The following is a 12,288-nucleotide window of genomic DNA, read 5'->3' as shown; positions in this document are numbered from 1 at the left end:
GTTTAAACCAAATGATAATATCAAATCTAGATTTGATTACTGGCTTGTTAGTTTTGAAATATACAGGCTTGTTTCATCTGTAACCATCTCTAAAGCTCCACTTTCAGATCACTGCTGCATAACCCTAACACTACAACCCTCCACAAGATCACATAATAACAAAAGCTACTGGAAATGTAATGCTAATTTATTGAATAACAATGATTACTGTTCAAAAGCAAGGGAAATTATTCACAGTATTGAAAGGGATTAAACATTTGAAAACTTTGTAAGTAAATGGGAGTATATTAAATTTAAAATTAGAGAATTTTCAATTTACTTTAGTAAAACTCTACAGAGAAAAAGAAAAGAATATGAAAGCAACATACTAAGGGATATTTCCCAATACTGTAGTTCAGTGGATGATAATGACCAGAATAAGGATAGGTTAATTCAGCTACAAAATCAGCTAGATAAACTCTATTTGGAAAAAGCTAAGGGAGCTTTCATAAGATCCAAAGCAAAATGGTTAGAGGAAGGGGAAAAGCATATTTTTGCAAGTTAGAAAAAAGTAGACAGGAAAGAAATTCAGTTGCTTGTCTCTTATTTAATGGAACAGAATGCAAAGATCCATCAAACATTGAAAATGAGATTTTCAATTTTTACTCTACCCTTTACGACTGTAGTTCTTTTGGGGATGATGACGATTCAATATTTGATCTAATTAAAGAATTCATTCCACAAATTGATGAACCCTGGAAAAGTTCATGTGAGTCTGAATTTAGGATTGAGGAATTAGATGAAGCTATTGGCAAAATGTCCCTGAACAAAAGCCCAGGAACAGACGGCCTCACAACCAATTTTTATCAACATTTTTGGGCTGATATAAGGGAAATCCTTTTTAAAGTCATTAAGGAATGTCTGGAGAATGGATAATTGACAGCAAGTATGAAGTAGGGGCTGATAACCTTAATTCCTAAATCTGGAAAAGATCAAAGGTTGTTGGACAATTTAAGACCGATAACACTGCTTAACGTTGATTATAAAATATTCTCAGGAGCTATTGCCGCTAGACTTAAAGAAGGCCTTTCAGCAGTTATTGGTGAATCACAATCAGGTTTCTTGAAAGGACGATCCATTCACAATAATATTAGATTAGTACTAGACTTAATAGAGTATAAAGAAATGATACAAAAAGAGGGTTTTATTCTTTTTTTAGATTTTTATAAAGCATTCGATTCCTTGAAGCACACATTTATGCTAAAAACTCTGCATCATTTTGGATTTGGTGATAAATTTATTAAAGCGATTGCTATTTTATATAAAGGAATACTTGCCGTAGGTTTGAGATTAGAAGAGGTATACGACAAGGATGTGGATGCTCCCCCTTATTGTTTATTCTGGTTGCAGAAATTCTTTCAATCCGTATTAAGAACAGTGATATATATATTGCAAGCAAGATGGCCGCTGGCTAGGAGGGAGTGCGTGGATCTGTCCTGCATTTAAGTGAAATCTATTGAATATCTGAATTTTAACTCAACATCCAAGCAAATGTTGAAGTTTTGTACTTTGATATTCAACTAATGTTTGGACTTGTAGGACTATTTCTGCCATTTTTTTCAATGTTAAGCACTTTTTTTTACATGTGCTTGAACAACCAACAAAGGCCTCGTTAACTACCAGGATTCTCAACAGCTGGCAAGTAGCAAAATGGCTCCAAGTTTAACAAAAGATATGGAAGAACTTAAGCTGTCATTGAATGTTATGTCAGAAGAACTGAGTAAGGTGGTGAAGCAACAAACAAGTCTGATGCGTTTGATTGGAGAAATTCAACAACTGAAAGTAATTATTGAAGAAAAGGATGAGAAGATAGAAGAGTTGGAAAAAAGAGTGGAGGATCTGGAACAGTTTGCAAGAAAGGAGGATGTGGTGATATCTGGACTCAAAACAACACACCGTACATACGCAAGGGCAACAGCAGAAGACAATAAAGGGGAAGATGCACCACCAGATAAACTACTTTCTCTTGAGCAGCAAGTCATCAAGTTCTTCAGCAGCAAAGGGATTTTGCTGGACAGTAAAACCATTGCTGCTTGTAATACAATGCCCTACAAACCAAATACAAATATGGATAAAAGAAAAAAAATACCAAATATCATCCTCCGGTTTGAGTACAAAATTGAACTGCTAAAAGATGTTAAAAAACTAAAGGGAACAAATGTATTTGTGAATGAACACCTCACAAAGAAGAATGCAGAGATTGCTTACCAAGCTAGGATATTGAAGAAGGAGAAAAATACAGGCAACATGGACTAGGAATTGTAAGACACTGATAAAACTTAATGGTTCTCCTGAGCAAGCTAAGGTTCTAACTATTAAAAATGTTGTGGAACTGGAGAAATATAGGTGAACAGTACAGTTTTGACTTGGTACTGCGGGGGCTACAGTTTTCTATGTTTCTATGTTTTTTTTTTTCTTTTTGCTTTTCTGGTTTTGAACAGATTGATTGATTGATTGAAGTGAAGAGTATATTATTTAGTCATGAGTCAAAGAATGGAATTTAAGTGTTTTGATCCTACAGAACATAAATTTTATGATATAGAAACTGATATAGACCCAGAATCCAACTTCAGTTATAATACTAAACAGCATTGTGAATATTACTCTGAAGACAGTATAAATGTGGGGCTAGGGGGCTTTTCAATAATTCATTTTAATAGTAGGAGTATGTATAGTAATTTCTCTCAGATAAAAAGCTACCTTGAAAAATTTGATGAGAAATTTAGTGTGGTAGCAATCTCAGAAACCTGGATTACTGAGGAAAAAAGTTTGCTGGATGATTTAGATGGATATCAAATGTTTAGTCAGAATAGGTTAAACAGGAGGGGAGGTGGTGTTGCACTGTTTGTAAGGTCTGGATTGACATGTACGGTTATTGCTAAAATGACATTTTCAGTTGATAACTTGATGGAATGTTTAACTGTCAAAATTGAGGGTAATAGACCTGGCCATATGTTAATTAGTTGTGTTTATCGAACTCCTGGCTCATCTATAGATGAGTTTAGTAAGATAATATTAGAGACATATGAAAGGCTCAATGAAAAATTTACTTTTATTTGTGGAGATTTTAACATTGATTTGTTGAAATATAATGAGCATACTAATACGACAGAATTTATAAATACAATGTTTGGTTTAGGTTTCTATCCGTTGATCCTAAGACCTACACGAATAACTAAAGATAGTTCGTCATTGATTGATAACATTTTTATAAATAAGTTCAATGTGAAAACAAAAAGTGGATTGTTAGTCACTGACATAACTGATCATTTGCCTGTGTTCACTATGCTTGATATTAGTAATCAGTTCAATTTAAACATGACAAAGCAAAGTATTAATTTAGTTAGAGTAAAATCACCTGAAGCTGTGGAAGAAATGAAAGTAGAATTTTTAAATTATAACTGGCAAAATGTCTATGTTGATGATGTTAATGAGCCATATATGTTTTTGGAAATATTTATGAAAATTTACAATCATTATTGTCCCCTTAAAGAATATAAACAAACATCCAAAAATAGATTGACTCCCTGGATGACAAAGAGTTTGGAGAAGGCATGTAAAAAGAAAAACAAGTTATATAAGGATTTCATTAAGTGCCCTACTCATGAAAAAGAAGGAAAATATAAAGTATATAAAAATAAGTTAACATCAGTGCTGAGAAAGCAAAAGCAGGATTATTATGATAGGTTGCTGCAAAAATACTGCAATGACATTAAGGGTACATGGAATACAATTAATAGTATTATTAAAAACAATAAAGATAGAGATTTTTCAATAAGTATTAAACACAACAATACAATAGTGGAAAAAAAGGAGGACATTGTTGAAGTCTTTAATAAGTACTTTGTTAATATCGGACCTAATTTAGTAAACAAATTGCCAAAGGGTAGAGATGAAAAACATAATTATAAATTCAATAATATTAATACAATGTTCCTTTGAGAAGTGAGTGAAAGTGAGGTAATAGATGTAGTTAAAAATTTTAAAAATAAGAAATCCAAAGATTGTAATGATATTGACATGGCTATTGTGAAAGAGGTAATTTATAGTATTATTAAACCTCTCACCTACATTTGTAATAGATCATTTTTAACTGGAACCTTTCCTGATAAAATGAAGATAGCAAAGGTTTTTCCAGTTTATAAAAGTGGAGACAAGCAAATATTAACAAATTACAGGCCAATATCATTGCTACCACAATTTTCAAAAATTCTGGAAAAATTATTTATGAAAAGACTGGATTCCTTTCACAATAAAAATAATATATTGTACGAGCACCAGTACGGCTTCAGGTACAACTGCTCCACAACTTTAGCTGTGATGGAGTTTGTGGAGCACATTGCAGCAGCAGTTGATCAGAAGCTTAATACCGTAGGTGTGTTTATTGACCTATGTAAGGCTTTTGACACTATTGACCACGCAAGACTATTGGGTAAATGTGAACTGTATGGCTTACGGGGAGTTGCATATCAGTGGTTAAAGAGTTACTTAGCTAATAGATTACAATATGTACAAATTAACAACACTAAGTCACAGACAGACATGGTAAAATGTGGTCTTCCTCAAGGCTCAGTCCTAGGACCTAAATTATTTATACTTTATTTAAACGATATTTTTGCAGTATCCAGTCTGTTAAAGTTTGTAATGTTTGCAGACGATACAAATTTCTTTTTTTCTGGAAAAAATATGGATGAAATAATAAAAACTGTAGAAAAAGGGTTAGCTGAGTTGAAAACATGGTTTGATTAAAATAAGTTATTGTTAAATGAAGGAAAAACTAAATTCATGGTTTTCTCTGGTAATCGGAATTATAATAATGTAAAGTTATGCATAAACGGAGTAGAAATCGAAAGAGTTTATGAGACAAAATTTTTAGGGATTATCATAGATAATAAACTTAGTTGGAAGCCTCACATAGGATATATTAGAAATAAAGTTGCAAAAACTATTGGAATACTGTTTAAAATAAAAGACTTAATAAATGTTAAAGGCTTGCATGTTATATATTCCTCTTTGGTTATGCCTTATTTATCTTATTGCTCAGAAATCTGGGGAAATGCAAGTAAAACAACTATTGATATATTAGTTAAGTTGCAAAAAAAAAAGCTATAAGGGTTATAAATAAGGTGGGATACCGTGAACCAACTGATAAACTCTTTATTCAAAGTAAAATATTAAAATTTAAAGATATTGTCTATACAAAAATTCTGGAAATAATGTATAAAGCATTGAATAAAAGTCTTCCTTCTGGTATTCAGAAATTATTTAAGTTAAGAGAAAATAAATATAATTTGCGAGGTTTGTTTATATTTGAATGTGCAAAAGAGAAAAGTCAGATAAAGTCTAGATGTGTTTCAGTTATTGGTGTGAAACTGTGGAATGAATTGAATGATGAATTTAAGTTATGTCCTTTCTTGGTGAATTTTAAAAGAGCTTTAAAATGTAAAATGATAAAATCTTACGCTGTTATGTAGATCTATATATGTACTATGTACTTGAATTTGAATTTGAAGAAATCCTGGTAGGTTGTAAGGTAAAAAAATAGGGTAGGCAAGAATAAGCTTTGCTTCGGCCTATTCCTTTTTTGGTAAACTGTGGGTTTGTCTATTGTTTTTTTTTTCTTTTTTTTCTTTTGCTGTTACTTGTGTTTAATGTGGACAATTTACCAAAATAAATAAAGTGATTGATTGATTGATTGATTGATTGATTGATTGATTGATTGATTGATTGATATCCAAGGCAGCGCCATAGAGATTGAAATTTTTTTATCTCTATGGCTCTGATCCAAGGTATTTCAGTGTTGAATAAACAAATTAAAATCAGTCAATTAGCTGACGATACCACTCTGTTTTTAAAAAATGAAGGACAAATCCCATTAGCTCTAGAGTTAATAAATCAGTTCTCTGTTTCAGGTTTAAACTTAAATTTAAATAAATGTGAACTATTGCCACTACACAACCCAACATTTCAATCCCTATACAATATTAACATTAAATCAGAGGTAAAATATTTAGGTATAGTTATTTCCAAAAATATGAAAATAAATGAGAATTTGAACTTTGTGAAGAAATTGGATAACTGTAAATCTATTTTAAACAGCTGGTTAAGGAGAGACATTTCTTCATTTGGTAGAGTGTTATTGTCCAAAATGGAGGGTCTTTCTAGAATAATTTACCCGGCCTCTTCTTTACCGGTATCGAGGGAGTTAATCAAGAGAACTAATGATATTCTTCTGAAATTCATTTGGGGGAATAGATGCCATTACATAAGAAAAGATTATGTTAAATCATTGGTTGAAGGAGGATTAAATGTTATTGATTTTGATGTAATGAAAGGGGTCCTTAAACTAAAATGTCTAAAAAGTTTTCTTAAAAATACAGATTCCTTTTGGTTTACGATCCCCAATTTTATTTTTGAAAAAATGGGAGGAATTGATTTTCTTTTACGTTGTGACTTTAGTTGTAATTCATTGCAAATCAAACTCTCTGCGTTTCATTAGCAAGTACTCTTGTATTGGAAATTGATTTATAAACATAACTTTACTCCACACAACATTCCTATTTGGAATAACAGATATGTATCAATGAAATATATCCAACTAAAGATTTTCTGACATCTAAGTTTAAGTTTGATACAGAATATTGTGTTTTTTGCATGAGAAATGTGGAGAGTTTGAAACATCTATTCTTTTTTTGTGAATCAATTTTTAAATTCTGGAAAGATTTCCAAAGTTGGCTAAACTGGAAGAACATTGTTTTGTCGCCACTATCTGAAACAAGTATTTTATTTGGTTTAGAAAATGAAAATAAGGCTCTTGAATATTTAGTAAATTACCTTATACTGTTGGGAAAATTTTTCATTCATAGATGTAGGTATTTTAAAACAAAACCCACTTTTTGCCATTGGAAAAATGACTTTGATTTATTTTATAAATCGCTGAGACTGACTAATTCCAAACCCGCTCTTAAAGTATCATCCTTGTTGGAAAACTTTAATTTGATATAAAATTGCCCTTTGTTATTATAATATTATATTATTTTACTTTTGTACAGTTTTGTTTTAATTTTATTTTAGACACAATTCAGGTGGGTAAACAATGTAACGTTTATGATGTCTTGTTTCTGTATTATTTCATGGTTTTTAATTATTTTATACTTGCTCGAAGATGCTCCATGTTATGGTATGACAGGTCACTCTCCGACTTTTTCTGTTAAGAAGTTGTTTAAATGTAAAATGCATGTACAATTCGCCCTGTCATTGTTTTGTATTTTGTACCATTTGCAATAAAAAATAAAAATGTTCACTCTCAGCAGGAAGAGAAGCTCAGGCTCCATTTTGTCTCTGAAGAACAAACAGAAAAAACACGCCTGTGTCAGAATTAAAGGTGAAATAATTTTATTCTAAAAAAAAAAAAAAAAAAATGTCTGTGATCTGAACTACTTCCCGAAGCGGCTACGTAGTACGACTAGGCATAGACATAATATAAGAGTAGACGCGTCATTGGGCAGGTTCTGCCTATGCTGCGATGCGTCAGAGCGTCCGCCATCTTAAATGTGGCAAATCTGCAGTTACTCAGTCACTTAAACAGTATCAGAGGGACTTTAATCTCTGAATATACTTTGTATTCGTAGTATTTATTTTTTGTAATATTACAAGTTTATTTTCGTATCCCTTTAGCTTCATTCTCCTGAATTTATTCTCCTAAAGAATAAAAATAATTAAAATAATCTAACCTGGCCCTATTACTCCAGGAGTGAAATAATTCTGCAAACTGTGATTATTCTGGAAATGTTCCCCCTTAATTCTCATAATATGATGTTTTTATCATAACATTATCACTTTTGTGTTTGTTAGTTTATTTTTACTTTAGGACTTTTTTTCTCATATTATTAATTTTACCTCTTTAATACTCACCCAAAAAGTCTGTTCCTAAAGGTTCACATGTGACACGGTTTTATGAAATAATGAAGACCACAATGTTTAAATTTAACAAATTGATCCTTATATTCATAACACATAAACACACACACACACACACAAACATATATATATATATATATATATATATATATATATATATATATATATATATATATATATATATATATATATATATATATGCGTGTGTGTGTGTGTATTTATTGCAGCACAGGAATGAGGCATCTTCTCTGATCCACGTTCACAATGGCCGTTTCTCAATATGCGTTCTTGAGCGTTCTCGTGTGCTCGTGACACGTCATCAGCCTCAGACCGAGCACTGTTCCAATGCTGAGAACGGCAAATCGAGAACGCGCCGAATTCCCCGGATGTTGTTCTCGCCCACCCTCTTTATCGAGCATGCATCGGAGCAGACTTGTGCGTTCTTCAGACTGACCGCTTGCCCATAATGCACCGCGGCCGCAGCTTGATTTGAGACGGCGCAGACAGAGCTCACAGCAGTAAGTTAAGAAATTTATAAATCTATAAATTATGTGCAGTTAGTTCAGCCCATTTTTTCAGTGAAATGGTAAAAATACCAGAGAAGGGAAGCCATTTGTTACATTTACTATACTTGACTAGTTTTACAACACTATACATTTTATCTTTTCTTTCTTGAGAACTATAATAATCTGCATGTTAAACAGGTATAGTTTTATGCATAGAAAACGTGACAAAAAACAATTAACATTTGGCATTTTTTATTTACAGGAAGAAACAGAAACAGAATATGTGAGGATAAACACTTCTGTGCCAATCCTCCAAATATTTTTTAATGAAGGGGACCTGAAACCAGCCTTCAGGCTAAACAGGTCCACCATCGTCCTCCTCCTTCAACTGCTGCCCATCCAGAAGGTCCATGGATGGCCACAGGAGATAGAGGTGCTGGTGACCCTCTGCTGCCAGCAAGATCTCTTACCTTCTTGTCCTTAAATAGAGCTAGCAATGACACACAATTGATAGATGATATTAATTGGATAGAAGATTAAGACAGATTAGCATATTACCTAAATTACAAGTTAATTTTATATTTGGTACAGGTCAAGTGGAGGCACGCTACAACAGGCACCACGCCAAGGCTGATAAACATCATTGAGCGTGTCTTTGGTGGTCTGAAGACACGGTGGCGTTCCATCTTCTTAAGGGTGCTTGAGGTCCGCCTCACGTTTGCTGAAGACAGGGAGCTGCTCCAGCTGGCTGCATGTTTAAGTGAACATGACTACACCTGACCTAATGTAGATCAGTTGGAGTCTTGTTCACATGCTGCTTCATTTCTTTTGTTTTCACCACCTGGAAAAATACATAAAATAATGCGCAAATTAATTTCCATTCCACCAACTATTTTTAATTGTAAGTTTATAGGCATTGTCTGTTTGTATAAGATCTTAATGAGTTATTTCGTTGTTTTAAACCATGTTAGTAACTGTTAATAATTTGTTGAATATATTACACCTTCATTCTGTTCCAAAGATAAAACATTTGTATAAAATAAATGTCTGTTTTTTCATATACTATTATTACTATTATTTTCTTTCCCTCTTTCTCCTCTCAATTATTCGTGTCCTGACTCAGAAGAAACTCACTTAGATAGGAAAAACATTTATAGAATGTATTTATTTATTTATTTTATATGCTGCTGCCGTCCTAGGGAGACATTTACAATTTATTCCAGCAAGTATTGAGTTAATAAAGTAACACACGTCAGTCAGATAAACACAAAACAAATAAATCATAACCAGCGGTATTATGCACACTACTTTTTTTAAATTACTCACCAACTCTGTAAACAGGCCACATAGGGAAGCTTAAAAGTATAATATTCTCGCCTCAAACGATCTTAAAACATACTTTTGAACAACAACAGCAGCAGAAAAGGGAATTTTTTAACTTACCGCTGTGAGCTCTGTTTGCGCTGTCTCAAATCAAGCTGCGGCCGCGGTGCATTCTGGGCAAGCGGTCAGTCTGAAGAACGCACAAGTCTGCTCTGATGCATGCTCGATAAAGAGGGCGGGCGAGAACAACATCCGGGGAATTCGGCGCGTTCTCGATTTGGCGTTCTCAGCATTGGAACAGTGCTCGGGCTGAGGCTGATGACGTGTCACGAGCACACGAGCACACGAGAACGCTCAAGAACGCATATTGAGAAACGGCCCTCGATAGCGCTTTGCAGTAACGCCCCACCATCACGTGACACGCTTAAAATCCTCGGCTCATCTCATAACATTACTACTTATAACCACTGAGCTATATAGCTCAGTGCTTATAACTCGGCCTATCACGTGGTGTCAGTGGTGGAATGTTTCTTTCTTCTGAGGCAGGATATATTTACCTGACTCCGCCAGATAGATTTGCTCCGCATATCCATCTGGAAACCTTCCGTTGAAGTAATTTTGGGAAGGGGCGAAAATACTGGTTAGCTGATTGGCCTATGTTGGTGATAGACGGGCCAAATAAACCAATCAGATTCGTCGTCGCTCGTAACAGAGCGACGACGAAAACACAACCACAAGCCAAGCTACTCTTGCTGCTGCAGGTAAAGGCTCGTTAGCTCAGCAAAGAAATACTCTGTAATTCCAATAAAACTTGCTCGATAGCCACGCTAGCGCTAGTTTCATCGGCTGAAGCCGCCATGTTCTTTAGACTGAACTGTCGCACTTCCCGTTGCGTCACACCTCAACCCGCCTCAAAGCCAACGCTGATTGGACGTTCGTTTGGTGAACGGCTCCAAATTTTCTTCAACGGAGAGTATCCAGACTGATCTGCGAGTGAAACCTTGAAACCTCGCGAGATCAGGATGGTCTCACGAGGCTAAGGATATATATATATAGAGAGAGAGAGAGAGAGTGTGCGATTTGCAAAAACACAAACAAAAAAAAAAAAAAAACAGAGGGGGGGGGACATTTCAAGTGTTTTATAAATGAACATAACGACAAGGTTATGTGGCCGGCATGCTGTCTGGCTGGAGACAGCATGTAACCTGTCCTGGGCGGGAGGGTGGAGAAATCGGCTGCTGCTGCTGCTTCTTGTCTTGTGACGCTGCCTGCAAATCTTCATCATCCACCAAAGTTCGTCCTGTAACATTACCATGGCTGTTTGTCCCGTCATCTACTCTTGACCTTTTCTGTTGATTTTTCGGGCCGAAATATGACAAAATACTTTGGGAGTGGGTATTAGTTTACTTTAACCGCTTTGAGCAGAAAACTTATTAATAATAATACTCTTTAAAAACAGACAACAAAAAATTAAATTAACAAATGTGAAGGACACAAGACATGTATTTATATTAGGGTTGTCAAACGATTAAAAATTAGAATTTGAATCGATTAATCACATAATATTGATAGTTAACTCGAGATTAATTGCAAATTAATTTCATGTTTTATCCTTTTATTTCTGAAAGTGTAATAGCCTGTTTGGGCATTTTAATATACAATTTTGCAATAAATGACACTAATAAAATACATGCTTGTACAAAAAATATTTTTATTTTGTTATTTTTCAAGCACTTTTGAGAATTGGAATGAAAACATCCTAGAGCCAAATGTTAAACTCTGGACTATGATGGCTAAATGACTAATCATGACGCCCTGATGTTTACACAATGTGCAAATAAATTTGTAAATAAATACCATGCCGATATATATTTTTTTGCCTCTTAAACAAAGATAGACATGGTATTAGGCATATACATATAAATTAATAAAAAATAGCATTTCAATAATGTCATAAGTTTTATTGTTAGTTTTTTCACTCTCTCTCACACACATCTAATTCTGAGCTTTCACACCAACAGTATTTTTGCTTGCTGTTTATATCCATATTCATACAGCTTAAGCCTGGAAAACGGTTTTAAATTTCCAGGTCATTCCAGTCTTACACTTTGCTTGCAACTGGGCAGGAGCTTAGTACCCTGACAGAGACTGTTTAGCAACTGTTTAGTAACTCCAGGTCCTTCGTTTGGCAACATAATTCAGCCTTAGTTTGTCAAATACAGACAAAACAAATTAATAAGCATTAAAGTGCGGTTTATGGGTCGGGTTTCTGCAATGTTATCAGCATGTAAAAACTCATCTTCAGAACCAATATCTGCTCAAAATGGTGATCTGCACCGTAATCTACTTTCAGCAGTTATAACCGGTTATTGCACCGTAAACTGCAGAGTTGCTCTGTCTGCCTTTACTACCGTCGGCTCCTATGGCGGAGGGATATTTCAGCTGGATACACTCAAAGTGTCTCGTGAAGGCAGGTCTCTTAATAACCGCTGTTTCGTCA

Source organism: Fundulus heteroclitus, unplaced genomic scaffold, assembly GCF_011125445.2.
Source record: "Fundulus heteroclitus isolate FHET01 unplaced genomic scaffold, MU-UCD_Fhet_4.1 scaffold_61, whole genome shotgun sequence".
In the NCBI taxonomy this organism is placed as follows: Eukaryota; Metazoa; Chordata; class Actinopteri; order Cyprinodontiformes; family Fundulidae; genus Fundulus; species Fundulus heteroclitus.
The sequence above is the reverse complement of the archived record's forward strand: the minus strand, read 5'-3'. Positions refer to the sequence as shown.